Source organism: Nicotiana sylvestris, chromosome 1 (genome assembly GCF_000393655.2).
Source record: "Nicotiana sylvestris chromosome 1, ASM39365v2, whole genome shotgun sequence".
Lineage (NCBI taxonomy): Eukaryota > Viridiplantae > Streptophyta > Magnoliopsida > Solanales > Solanaceae > Nicotiana > Nicotiana sylvestris.
Window position 1 is genome coordinate 46,755,847 of NC_091057.1, and position 14,741 is coordinate 46,770,587.

Here is a 14,741-nt window from a genome sequence, read left to right on the forward strand (position 1 = left end):
GGCGACTCTGATTTTTAATAAATAAACAATCCCGTTTCGATTGTCCTTTAATTGGAAAAACTCCCTTATATTTATACCCTCTACGGGGTGTAGTAAAAAGGAGATGTGACAGCTCTGGCGACTCTGCTGGGGAGCGAACCCAGAATCTCTGGTTCAGGGTTCAAGAATTCGAGCTTGTTTCATGATTTTTACTTGGCTTTATTTATTGTTCATAATACTGTATTCTGTGAACCTTTATGCTAATTGCTATCTGTTTACCGCTTTGGTATTGTTGGAATTGTATATAATTGTCTTCTTACGCCATCCCTCTGAGTCTTCTGAAAATGGTGCACACGTTCGCGTGGCCCGCATTTTCTGTAGAAATTATACCAAATAGAATGAGGCTAGGCAAGCGACAAGGCCGAGTAGACTTTAGTGCTCCCGGTACGTCGCCCCCTCCTCGGCCCTAGTTGTCCGCTCGGGTACCCCAAGTCTAGACCAAAACCGCAGGATTTAAACTTAGAAAAACATAGCCCCATGTCGGATCCCTAGTTGGAACGTTTGTTTACATCATGTGCATTTAACTTAGGGGACTCAACATAGGGGTTGGGTCCGTCTAGGACAGGTGCGCCCGAAATAACAGACCATCCTGATGCATCCTATGTGCTATGTGAATATTTATTTGTTTTGGCTTGCATGCTGACCGGCTAGGGATAATATAACGGAAAAAGAAGAAAGGAAAACCAAGAGTGATATAGGGAAGGAAATAAAACCCGGTTCTAAAACATCCCGGTATTTGAAAAGCGCCCTAAAACTTTACCCAAAAAATTTTCGAAAAAAAGGGGGGTTATTTTTAAAAGAGTCAAACACTGTGTTATCTCAAATATGACCAAACTACGAAGGTCTGATTCTTACCGAATGTGGGATACGTAGGCAACCTACATAAGGTTCGGCCTTATTTTTGAAAATAAGAGAAAAAGAAAAACAATAAAAGAGAGTCGATGGTCGAATGAATTCAACCTTGATTTTGGTCAAAATAAGCCGACCCAGCTTCGGCTATGTCTTAAACCGTTCTTGTCGAGGTATCTGCAAAGTATTTTTCAGTTGTCGAAAGGCTATTTTAATAAAAGAATGGGCAATCTTGTGAGGGGTCATAAAGTAATTCCCCCAGCCTCAAAATTCGCGTGAAATTGAGAAGGGGCCGCGTTGCAGAAACAGCCATTTGGCTAAAGTTGGCATACAGGGGAAGAGATTATGGTTCTTTTCTTCTTTTATTTGTTCTTTTTCTTTTCTTTTTCTAAAGGCTGTTTACAAAAGGGTCAACTCGAGTCAAACCCTAACCTTAATCCTCTATAGGAACAATGAGTACCATCTAAGAACCGCCAGAAGTGGTCAGGGAACAGTCTCGGGTACACTTGCGTATGTGGTGGAATGATCTAGATGAAGATGGTCAGAAATGGGTGAAAAAGCACTTGGGTTCTCTTATAGACATCTTTGAAATCAAACCACGGGAAGAACTGGTCAAAGCTTTGGTAACGTTCTGGGATCCTGTCCACAATATCTTTCATTTCTCAGATTTCGAGATCACCCCTACTTTGGAGGAAATAGCCGGGTACATTGAATTCGGGCGGGACTTGAGGAAGCAACAGCTCATATTTCCAAGGGCTCCATCGGTGTACAAGTTCTTTCACCTCTTTAATATTAGTAAACAGACAAATAAGGAACGGGTGAGCAACGGGTGTTGTGCTTTCCATTTCTTATACTTCAGGTTCGGGCATTCCTCTGGTTTTGAAACGCATGAAAAGGGCCTGAGCAATAAACAAAACAAGGGCCTTTAGCAAATTCATCGTTGGTTCGCATTTATTGTGGCATTCTTGGGGATCATGGTTTTTTCAAATGATAAAGGAACGGTGGAGATTCGTATGGCTAGAATTGCACAAATCCTCACTACCAAGGAAGATCTTACACTTGCCCCGTTGGTGGTAGCAGATAACTATCGCGCATTGACTGTATGCAAAGCAGGGGCTCAGTTTTATGAGGGTTGCAGTACCATTCTGCAAATGTGGTTGATCGAGCATATTCGCCATCATCCCAGATTCATGAGTTACGGTTTGAGCCCAAACAACTTCATCATTAGTTACGAGGAGAGGATAAAAGATTACAACACACCAGAAGGATTTGAAGCATGGGTTTCTCATTTGAAAACTCTTTACGCAGGTCAGGTTGGGTGGACCATAGGATGGCTCCCGAGGACAGAAGCCATCTATATGACCGCTACCAAAGGATACTTGAGGATAATGGGTGTAAAGAGTATTCAGCCATATGCACCGTAGAGGGTCTTGAGGCAATTGGGGAGTTATCAGATTGTGCCTGAAGATGAAGATCTAAGCATCCAGGTCATAGAGTTGCATCTAGAAGCCGCATTGCCTGAGGCTATAGTTCAGCAGGATTGGAATAGCTGCCGGTATCTCAAGAACGGCACCCAGTACCAGACGTCGCCAAGGGGGAAGTTGATCCAAATTATGCTGCTTGGTTTGAGGAGATATCTTATGTAAACAATGAGCCGAAGCCCGAGAGGCCCACCAAAAGGCCTCATGTTCAAGCCTTTGATGATAAAATTCAAGAGAGGTTAGCTTGGGGGGAGAAGGAGAAGGAATGTAAGGCCATTATCCACGGTCTGCGAGAAGAATTGAGAAATGTCACCTTCAACAATGACTTGTAGGCACAAGAGGCCGAAGGTGAAAGGAGAAGATTGGTGCGAGAAAACGAGGCCCTCAGAGCTCAAGTTCGATAGTTGAAAATTGAAGCCGAGAACCCAGGCCGAAGCAGGAAAGATGAGAGGCTCATTTACAACCTCACTCAAAAGGTACGTGACTACGAAGATGACCTGCAGAAAGTTGAGTCTGAACTAGCAAAAGCACGGGCAAGGTTTTCCAAAAACGCCAAGGGGCGTGCAGCTTTCGTTCAACAGATGAAAGAAAGATATGAAAGAGGGGTCACAGGTTGGGAAAAGGCAATCGGCAACCTCGAGGGGGAAATGGCTAAACAAGACAAAAAATTTAAGGCTGAAAGAGAACATTGTTACGCCTTAATGGCGCGGCTAGAAAGGGACTTGCAACAACTCCAAGAGCAGAACCAGGTAGCCGAACGAACTTTGGAAGACAGAACCAAACAAATTGGGTGTTTTTTGCAAGAGAAGGGCGTCATAAGAGAGCGAGTCAAAAGGGTTGCCAACTATATCGCAATGAAGTGCGACAGCTGTGAGGATATGACGAGATCTATGTTCTTCGCCACTGTGATGATTTTTGTTCGCCGGGTAATGGAAGATCTCTACCGCCTTCAGGAGGATTTAGCAAGTCGGCCTATAGCAAGGCCGAATGCCGCCCTGTGGGTCCCAGGGGCAGTTGAGGCACTGATGTATTCGTGATTTCTTGAGTCTGTGTTTTCTTTTCGTTAAAGTCTTCCAGTTGTTTTGGAGTCTGTATTTCTGTTATTAGAGCATGCAGAATTGTTTGTTTTTGAGTCTGTATCTCGAGTCTATTAGTTTCTTTCAAGTCTGTTAGTTTCAGTCTTTGTAATAGCATTTTTATATGAAAATTGAAAATCCCAAATGTTTTTACTTTATTTTACACTTATCCACCAGAACTACGCTTGGTCTGATTCATGCGGGGTCATGATACGTAGGCAATCTCTATAGGATTCGACCATAACCAAAAGAAGGAAAAGAAGGAAAAAAGAAAGAAAAAAGGGGAAAGAAATAAGAGGAAAAATAAGAGAGTAAAGAAAAGGAAAGAGCGGAAAAACAAGAAAGAACAAAAGAAAATAAGAGAGAGTAAAAACAAAGAGAGAACAGAGGCCAGAATGAAAGGAAAGAAAAGAAAAGAAAAGGGGATGTTTGCAATTAAAAGAATGAAAAGGTCGGGATGACGCATGCAACCGATCAAAAATATAATAGAGACGGTTAACTGTCTAGGTGCATTCATGCCCAATGTACGGTTGTCAATCTGTTAAAGCCTAATCGCTAACAAGGTTGTTTGTTTGATGTTTTCAGTTCAGGCAGGTGGTTAGTTGACTGGCATTGTGGCAACTCACTCCTACAACACCCGATCAAAAGACAGGCTGAATATGGTCGCCCAGGAACCAGAAACAAATGTTATCGATCCATCAAAAGAGATGGAAGAAATGGACGTTAATGCAATAAGGGAGGAAATGTATAAGTTGAAACTGCAGATGGCCGAAATGTACCAAGCTTGGGCGAAGGGGCATCCGCCACCAGTTTATCCCGCCAATCCTGCTTATATCCCACCATCAGCCCAACCTCAGGAACCTCCCACTGTGAACTCATCACCAGCCTTTCCCCTCTATCAACAATGCAAACGCACCACTTCCCATACCTCTCAAGCTCCACCACCCAAACAAGTCTCGTACCCTCCCCCGCCAATTACACCTGTTTTTGTGGCACCCCCACCCGCTACATTACACAGATCTTCTAGTGAACCCCTGTTTCAAACTCACGACAACCAGTACTATCCCCCAGAATCCAATTTCAAAGTTCCAGAACCATATCCTTACACTCCTCATCTTGATATCCCGGCAGAGACCGAGAAACCACCCAGGAATCCTGAGCATGAAGAAATGATCAGAAAGGTCAAAAGCTTAGAGCAATCGTTTCGAGATATAAGGGGGCTGGGAGGCCAAGTAAGTGTGGCCTATAAGGATTTATGTATGTTCCCAGATGTTCAGTTGCCAGCAGGGTTCAAAATGCCCAAGTTTGATTTGTACGATGGGCATGTCGACCCGGTAGCACACTTAAGAGGGTTCTGTAACAAGATGAGAGGAGCAGGTGGAAGAGATGAATTGCCGATGGCATATTTCAGCCAAAGTTTGAGTGGGTCGGCGCTAGAATGGTACACCAGACAAGATCATAGCAGGTGGTACACATGGGACGATTTGGCCCAAGCCTTCGCCTGTCATTTTCAGTACAATCTTAAAATGATCCCAGATCGTCTGTCATTGACAAAGATTTAAAAGAAGCCCGGTGAGAGTTTCCGAGAATATGGGTTCCGTTGGAGAGATCAAGCAGCGACGGTTGACCCCCCGATGAAAGAAAACGAGATGGTTGATTATTTCTTGCAGGCTTTGGAGCCCACTTATTTTGGTCATTTGGTGTCAGCAGTGGGCAAGTCCTTTAATGAAGTTGTGAAAATGGGAGGCATGGTTGAGGAGGGACTCAAGTCCAATAAGATCATGAGTTACTCAGCAATCAAAGCAACTACCTAGGCCATTCAAAACGGTACTGGGGGTGTACTCAGAAAGAAGAAGAAAGAGGATGTTGCAACGATCGAGTCGGCAGCTTGGGGTGGAGCCATGAACCTTCCGCCATTCTACAACCAGCCTCGACCCTATCCCCAAACATACCCCCACACTCCATATGGCCCACCACAATATTACTACCCACCGCCAGATCCCCATTTTTCTGTCTATCACTCACAAACCTATACCCAACCTCTCGCTCACACGCAATGGCATGCGCCAGCTCCATAGAGTCCTACCAAACTCCACAAAATACCCATCCACCCCCAAAAGCCTACAAAAACCCCCCTGGAATAGGTTTTCGACCCAATCAAGCCTTTAAGAATGAAAGGGTGCAAAAGCAGAAGACTTTCACTCCATTGGGAGAATCATATACCAGCCTATTTCACAGACTGAGACAGTTGGGTATGTTGAATCCGATCGAGGCCAAAGTGTCGAACCCTCTTCCCAGAAATCTTAATCGCTCGGTGAGTTGTTAGTATTGCTTAGGGGCCCTGGGCCATGACACAGAGAAATGCTGGAAACTAAAAACAGTTGTACAAGATCTCATTGATACTCATCGGATCGAGGTTCATGCCCCAAAAACACCAAACATCAACCAGAATCTGCTACCACCTCACCACGAAGCCCATATGATTGAGTTGATACACAAGGGAGGGGAGGCTAACAAACCCTCGCAGACGGTGATGATGATCCGCTCCAGTGAAACCAATTCAAAGGAAAAGGTAACCAGTGGGAAATCAGTGGTCCAGCGGAAAGAGGTAGACAACAAGCCAGCTGTGGTAGCCGAGAAAGGGTCGTCAAGTACTGTTGCAGTGAAACCAGAGAAAGCTAAAGTAGTGGTACCAGGGGTTACAAGTAAATCTATCATGGTCGTGAAGGGTGCTCGCATAGAGCCTGTTATTATAAAAACAGTAACTCAGCTGCCAGTGATCAGCAGCAGGGCGGTCCCGTGGAAATATGAACGAGTGACAGTAACTTACCAGGGGAAAGAGATTAGAGAAGAAGTATGTGAGACCCATGGTTTGACTCGATCGGGGAGATGCTTTGCCCCCGAAGAGTTGAGAAGAACTAAAACTTCCAAAGACAATCCAGTCTTGGTAAAGAAAGTTGTGTTTGAGGAAGAGGCAGAGGAATTTTTGAAAAAGATGAAAGTGCAGGACTATTCCATTGTGGAGCAGTTGAGGAAAACACCGGCCCAGATCTCACTCTTGTCATTACTGATCCATTCCGACGAGCACCGTCGAGCTTTGATGAAGATCTTGAACGAAGCCCACGTTCCTGACAAAATCTCAGTAAACCACTTGGAAAAGATAGCTAACAAGATATTTGAGGTAAACTGAGTCACTTTTTCCGATGATGAGTTGCCCGTGGAGGGCACCGAGCACAATAGAGCCTCTATCTGACGGTGAAATGCGAAGACTCTATGGTTACTCGGGTACTGGTTGACAATGGGTCTAGCACGAACATCTGTCCTCTCGTCACGTTGAATAAGCTTCAAGTAGAGGATGAAAGAATTCACAAGAACAGTATTTGCGTTCGGGGATTCGACGGTGGAGGGAAGGATTCAGTCGGGGATATAGTGCTTGAGCTCACAATAGGGCCAGTTGAATTTACTATGGAACTCCAGGTGCTCGATATGGTTGTTTCGTACAATCTGTTGTTGGGATGACCCTGGATCCATGCTGCCAAAGCAGTCCCGTCTACTTTGCATCAAATGGTCAAGTTTGAATGGGATCGACAGGAAATTGTTGTACATGGCGAAGATAATTTGTGTGTGCCCAATGGTGCCATTGTGCCGTTCATAGAGTTTGACGATGGCAAGGGACCATGGGTTTATCAGGTTTCTGACACAGTATCGGTAGAGAAAATTCCGAAAGGCAAGTGCGTGCCAACTCCAAAGATGGCTGCGGCATCAGTCATGGTAGCTGTCAAAATGTTGAAAAACGGTTTCATACCGGGCAACGGTTTGGGTACATCTCTGCAAGGTATTGTGCAGCCAGTCTCCCTTCCAAGGAATCTAGATACTTTTGGTCTGGGGTTCAACCCTACCGTTGCAGACATGATAAGAGCTAGGAAAATGAAAAAGAAAGCATGGGCATTGCCAAAGCCAGTCCCGCGTCTGTCTAGGTCATTCGTCAGGCCAGGTACCAGAAAGCAACTGTTGTCAAGGATCTCTGGACCACTGATTGGAGCCGATGGATATTTGGAGAAGGGGTTCGAAAGGTTATTCGCCGAGGTCAATATGGTTCAGGCTAGGGAAGGGTCCAGCAAGGCAGATGTGCAATTTGTGGGACCACGTGCAAAAGTCAACAACTGGGAAGCTACTCCTCTTCCTATCCGGAAGGAGTCTTGGTAGTGGGTTTTGATTTTCTTTTAGTTGTCTGGATTATTCCAGGATCTATAATTCACATGTTGTGTTCCGTCCAGTTGGATATGTTAAAACCCTGTTATCTTTATATTCAATGAAATGCAATTGTTCCTTTTCCTTCATTTCTTCTAATTTCATTTTTGTTTTCTTCTTTTGTACAGTTCTTTTTATGCTGATATCAATGACATGACATGCATGAGGAATCTTCGGCTCAGTTTTAAAAGTCAATCTAACTCTGAAGTAATAATACAAGAAATTGAGTGTGATGACGAGTTGGAATTTGATGATGATGAGGCATATGAAGAAATTAGTAAGGAACTAAGTCAGTTTGAGGAAAAGCCCAAACCTAATTTGAACGATACAGACATTTAGGGGACCAAGAAAATGTCCGTGAAACTAAAATAAGTGTCCATTTGGAACCTCAACTCAGGGAGGAGATAATCAAAGCACTGTTCGAATACAAAGACGTTTTTGCATGGTCCTATGATGACATGCCGGGTCTAAGCACTGATTTAGTGGTTCACAAGTTGCCCACTGACCCGGCATTCCCTCCTGTCAAACAGAAGCTGAGAAAGTTCAAAACGGATATGAGTGTAAAGATCAAAGAAGAGGTCACCAAGCAGTTCGATGCGAAAGTTATTCGGGTCACGCGGTATCCCACCTAGTTAGCCAATGTTGTGCATGTGCCAAAGAAGGATGGCAAGACTAGGGTGTGCGTTGATTATCGGGATCTCAATAAAGCAAGTCTGAAGGATAATCTTCCCCTGCCAAACATCCATATATTGATTGACAATTGTGCCAAACATGAGATTGGTTCTTTTGTGGATTGTTACGCGGGTTATCATCAGATCTTAATGGACGAGGAAGATGCTGAAAAGACAGCATTCATCATGCCGTGGGGAACGTACTACTATCAGGTCATGCCATTCGGTTTGAAAAATGCAGGGGCAACCTACATGAGGGCAATGACAACAATATTCCATGACATGATACACTAGGAAATCGAGGTATACGTGGATGATGTGATCGTGAAGTCTAGGAGGCAGTCTGACCATGTCAGGGATCTGAAGAAGTTCTTCTGAGGGCTTCGCAGGTACAATCTCAAGCTTAATCCTATAAAGTGTGCTTTTGGAGTTCCGTCTGGAAAGTTGCTGGGGTTCGTAGTCAGCCGCTGGGGTATTGAATTGGACTCATCAAAAGTCAAGGCCATCCAGGAATTTCCACCTCCGAAGAACAAGACCGAGGTGATGAGTTTGTTGGGGAGATTGAATTATATCAGCAGGTTCATTGCTCAGCTCACGACAACTTATGAGCCCATCTTCAAGCTGTTAAAGAAAGACGTTGCGGTTAGGTGGACAGATGAATGTCAGGAGGCGTTTGATAGGATAAAAGGGTATTTGTCAAATCCACCCGTGTTGGTCCCGCCAGAACCAGGGAGACCTATGATTCTATACTTGACGGTATTGGACAATTCATTTAGCTGTGTATTAGGTCAACATGATATCACTGGCAGGAAGGAGCAGGCCATATATTATCTCAGCAAGAAATTCACATCGTATGAGGTTAAGTACACCCAGCTTGAGAGAATATGTTGCGCCCTAACTTGGGTGGCGCAGAAGCTGAAACATTATTTGTCATCTTATACTACTTACCTCATATCTTGCTTGGATCCATTGAAGTATATCTTTCAGAAGCCTATGCCCACAGGGAGGCTTGCAAAGTGGCAGATCTTGCTCACAGAGTTTGACATTGTCTACGTAACCCGGACTGCAATGAAAGCACAGGCCTTGGCGGACCATTTGGCCGAGAACCCGGTTGATGAAGATTATAAACCTTTGAAAACTTATTTCCCTAATGAAGAGGTGATGCACATTGATGATTAGAACAAGGCGAGAAGCCTGGATGGAAGCTTTTCTTTGACGGAGCCGCAAACATGAAAGGCGTAGGGATAGGAGCAGTATTTATTTCTGAAACAGGGCAGCACTACCCTGTTACGGCTAAGCTTCGTTTTTACTGTACCAACAACATGGCTGAGTTCGAGGCATGTATTCTGGGTTTGAGGTTAGTCGTGGATATGGGTGTCCAGGAAGTCTTGGTCTTGGATGACTCGGACCTCCTGGTGCACCAAATTTAGGGAGAATGGGAAACACGGGATCTGAAACTCATACCGTACAGACAGTGTTTGCATGATCTTTGTCAACGATTTCAGTCAATAGAGTTCAGGCATATCCCAAGAATACATAATGAAGTCGCCGATGCTTTGGCCATTTTGGTGTCGATGTTACATCATCCAGATAAGGCTTATATGGACCCTTTGCAGATTCAGGTTCGTGATCAGCATGCTTACTCTAATATGGTAGAAGAAGAACTTGATGGGGAGCCATGGTTCCATGATATCAAAGAATACCTCTGGATGGGGGTATATCCGGTACAGGCCGCGGGTGATCAGAAAAGAACAATTCGACGATTGGCAAGCGGATTTTTCTTCAACGGAGGGGTGTTATACAAAAGAACTCCAGATCTTGGATTGTTAACATGCATAGATGCAAGACAGGCCACAGTAATCATGACTGAGGTACACTCCGGAGTTTGTGGACCGCATATGAGTGGGTACGTTCTGGCAAAGAAGATTCTCCGAGCAGGATATTACTGGATCACAATGGAGCGAGATTACATCAATTTTGTGCGCAAGTGCCATCAATGCCAGGTGCACGGAAATTTGATTCATTCCCCACCATCTGAATTGTATACAATATCGGCACCATGGCCCTTTGTTGCCTGGGGCATGGATGTCATTGGGCCAATCGAGCCAGCAGCATCAAACGGACACAGGTTTATTCTGGTAGCCATTGATTATTTCACCAAGTGGGTTGAAGCGAAAACTTTCAAATCTGTGACCAAGAAAGCAGTGGTCGATTTTGTGCATTCAAATATAATCTGTCGGTTTGGGATTCCGAAGGTAATCATCACGGACAATGGTGCCAATCTCAACAGTCATCTGATGACAGAGACATGTCAGCAGTTTAAGATTATACATCGCAATTCCACCCCATATCGCCCTAAGGCGAATGGAGCAGTCGAGGCAGCCAACAAGAATATAAAGAAGATACTTCGAAAAATGGTGGAAGGTTCTAGGTAGTGGCATGAAAAGCTATTATTTGCGTTGCTGGGTTATCACACTATTGTCCGCACTTCAGTAGGGGCTACTCCTTATTTGTTGGTGTATGGCACGGAGGCAGTAATACCCGCAGAAATTGAAATCCCATCCCTTAGAATTGTTGTTGAGGAAGAAATTGATGACGTTGAATGGGTCAAAACCCGCTTGGAGCAATTAAGTCTGATTGATGAAAAGAGATTGGCGGCAGTATGTCATGGCCAATTGTACCAACAGAGAATGGCAAGAGCATATAACAAGAAGGTACGTCCACGGAAGTTCGAAACAGGTCAACTAGTGTTGCGACGTATCTTGCCTCATTAGGCTGAAGCAAAAGGAAAGTTCGCCCCAAACTGGCAGGGGCCATTTGTCGTAACTAGAGTGTTGTCCAATGGTGCGTTATATTTGACAGATGTAGAAGGGAAATGTGTAGAAATGACTATCAATTCTGATGCAGTCAAGAGATACTATGTATGATTTCTTTTTTTTTTATTGTACCTGTTTGTATTTGGCATATTTGGAAGATTGAAATGACGAAGGCGTATTGTTCTGCTATCTAAACACTTTATCCCTTGTCACCCCTTTTGAGCCTTATTTATTTTCTTTCATACCCCTCTTTCGGGATCAACGACACAATTCAGAGATGCAAGTGCGGAGGATAAATAAGTAAAAAGAAAAGAAAGAACGAACAAGAAAGGAAAAGGAGAAGAAAGAAAAAGAAAATAAAAGAAAAGAGAAAAGCGGAAAAAAAGAGAAAAGAAAAAAGAGAAAAAGAAAAAAGAGAGAAAAGAAGAATAACAGAACAAAAACAGGAAAGAAGAGAAAGAAAAAGAAAAGAAAAATCGCAACAAATAAAGTAACTCCTATGACATGAACTACGTTCGACCTGATTCCTTTTAAGGATACGTAGGCAGCCTCACGGTTCGGTCTCATCAAAATAAAAATCCAAAAGTCCCCGAGTAAGAAACTGGGGCAGAAGTTATTGTTGTGGTAAGAAATCTGATTCCGAAAGTTGTAATTTTGAACCCATGTGAATTGCTTTGAGCCTTTTTATACCCTTTTCTTCTAACCCTGTCCAAAAGCTCACATTACGGTCCAAAGAAAGACCTTCTTATCAGTATTTGAGAAATGCCAAGTCAAGCAGGTAAAGGTAATTCATGTCAAGGGCAACACTCTGGTTCAAGCAAGGAGAGAAATTAAAAATGAGAGAGTCTTATTGGTGAAAACCCTCACGGGCACCGTAAGGCAATGGGAGATGAGAGAAATAAAAATGAGAGAGTCTTATTGGTGAAAACCCTCACGGGAACCGTAAGGCGAAAGTGAGTTGGGAGATGAACGAATGAAAGAGGTATGTTGGTGAAAACCTTTCAAGGCACCGCAGGATGAACAAGGTCAAGGTTTGGGTAAAGTAATCAGGTCATGGAAATTCTGGGGGCAACGAAGTACGGCAACTGAAAGTTAATTGGTTGGACAGATTGGGCCGATTAATCCAAAATGCATGTTATGATCATCGGTACCAGTTGTCCCACTCAGATAAGTTTCTTTTTCTTTTTCTCTTTGTAGTAGTCATCTGGTTTTGGATTCTTCCTATCCTTAACCCGCAAAGTCATTACATTTCATTTTCTTTTAGGTTTATTTGGCTAAGGTGTTTCAATGACAGTTTTATTCAAAGCAAGTAAAAAAGAATTTCAAAGCTCACTACCTACTTCCAAATTGCAAAGCACGGAATGGGCAAAGCATACTAAGAATAACATGACGAAAGAGGGAAATACAAGGAATCAGCGGAAGCTTCATCAGTGGAATAGTTTGGTAATGTCATGGGAGATGCAAAAGTTCAAATAAAGGGGTCAGAGATAAGACAGCAGCGGGAGTATAGAACATTTGGCTCATCAAAGTCACGGGGTTTGAAAGTCAGTCAGAAAGTCAAAGCGGTTCAGGGACAGTTCGGAGAAGCCAGTCAGAACAAAACAATGCAGCGGAAAGATCTTCAGCAAGAATGCCATCAGCTAACCACCATTTTAAACTGACAAAATTTTCTTTGATTGAAACAGGGGCAGGAAATTTTGGTTGTTCCGAAGAAACTCCCCGTGGAGAAAGGAAGTCACCAAACAGGTTTGTTTTGATTTTCAGGATCCTCCTGGAAAATGGGACCTAGTTTAAAGTTTAGAAATAGCATGATTTAGCATAAATGTATCCCAAAGGAATATAAGTGACTTAGAAGTGTGCATGTTCGAGATAGGATTCAATTAGGAGTTTTCAGGACCCTCCTGAATAATGGGACTTAGCTTTAAGATTTCGATTAGATAACAACATTTAGCGTAAGTTCTGTTGTAGGGTAGTATAGTTCAACTATAAAAGTTGTCACTCTTAAGATAAAATTTGACTTTTGATTTTCAGGACCCTCCTGGATAATGGGGCGTAGCTTAAGACCTTCTTAGATAACAAGACATAGCGGAAGTCATGCCTTTAAAAGATATAGCTTAGATTTAAAATTGTCATTTAGTTAAGAGTTGTCAGGACCCCCCTGGATAATGGGACCTAGCTTTCAATTCTTAGTAATACTTGGTAATATGATTTAGTTTTACAATCACATCTGTCCCCAGCCACCAAACTGGGGCAGAAAATTTTCGTTGTTTTGTCAAGTTGAATTCAGGAGCCCGCCTGGAGAACAAGGGAATACATTTCAAGCTGAAGTCAGGAGCCCGCCTGGAGAGCAGGGAATACTTTCAAGTGTAGCAGTCAGGAGCCCGCCTGGAGAATAAGGGAATACATTTCAAGTTGAAGTCAGGAGCCCGCCTGGAGAGCAGGGAATACTTTCAAGCGTAGCAGTCAGAAGCCCGCCTGGAGAACAAGGGAGTACAATTTAAGTTTTAGCTTTCAAATTCTTTGTTTTGTTTATTTTGAAGTCAGGAGCCCGCCTGAAGAGCAGGGAATACATTTCAAGTTGGAGTCATGAGCCCGCCTGGAAAGCAGGGAATACTTTCAAGTCTGCAGTCAGGAGCCCGCCTGGAGAGCAGGGAATACATATCAAGTTCAGCAGTCAGTCACCCACCTGAAAAAGGGGAAAACATCTCAGTTTACAATTCAAGATGGCAACAAACGGATGTCTCCGAAAGAATGGAGAACAACAAGGCAACAAGAAGCGCAAAATCGAGTTTGAAGATATAGATAGGACTTTTGCAATCCATAGATCATAGTCTAGTATAGCTTTTGTTTTATTTTGACATGGTGTAATAAGGAGGTTCAGTAAGCAGTAGCAGCAGCAACAACAATAGTGAAATCACAGCTTCATGGTAGTCCCAGCTACCAAAACTTTCCAAACTACACTGACCTGATTCCTTTTTAGCCAAGGATATGTAGGCAACCTCAGAGGCAGGATGCGGTCAAATCTTTCAAAAATGCTTCCCACAGAGTATTCAAACGGGCAAAAATCGCTCGTATCCGCTCACTTTATCTTTGCACGAAAACTCTTCGTGTTCCGAACAAAGAGGGGCAGCTGTGAGCACGTGATTTTTGCCCGACATAATATACTCCCATAAATTTAAAACAAAGTAATTTTGTTTCATTATTTGCAATTTTTTGGCATTTGCTGTTAATTATTTGCATTTTTTGTCTGTGCATTTCGTTTGTTAATTAATTAAAAATACAAAATATACTGCATTTGCATTTAGGATTTAATTTTTGCATGTTTGAAATAATTAGTAATTTAGTGATTATAAAACTGGAAAATCACAAAAAATAGTTCATTTTTGCATTCTCATTTTAATTTCTCGAATTTTGTTAGCTTTCTTTAAGTTGGTATTTAATTAGTACGGTAATTATATTTAGAGATTAACTAGTTTAATTTGATAGGATAATATTAGTTTTAAAAAATTAGGATTTATTTCTAATTTTGGAAAAAAAGAAATTTGGAAATTGAAAAAA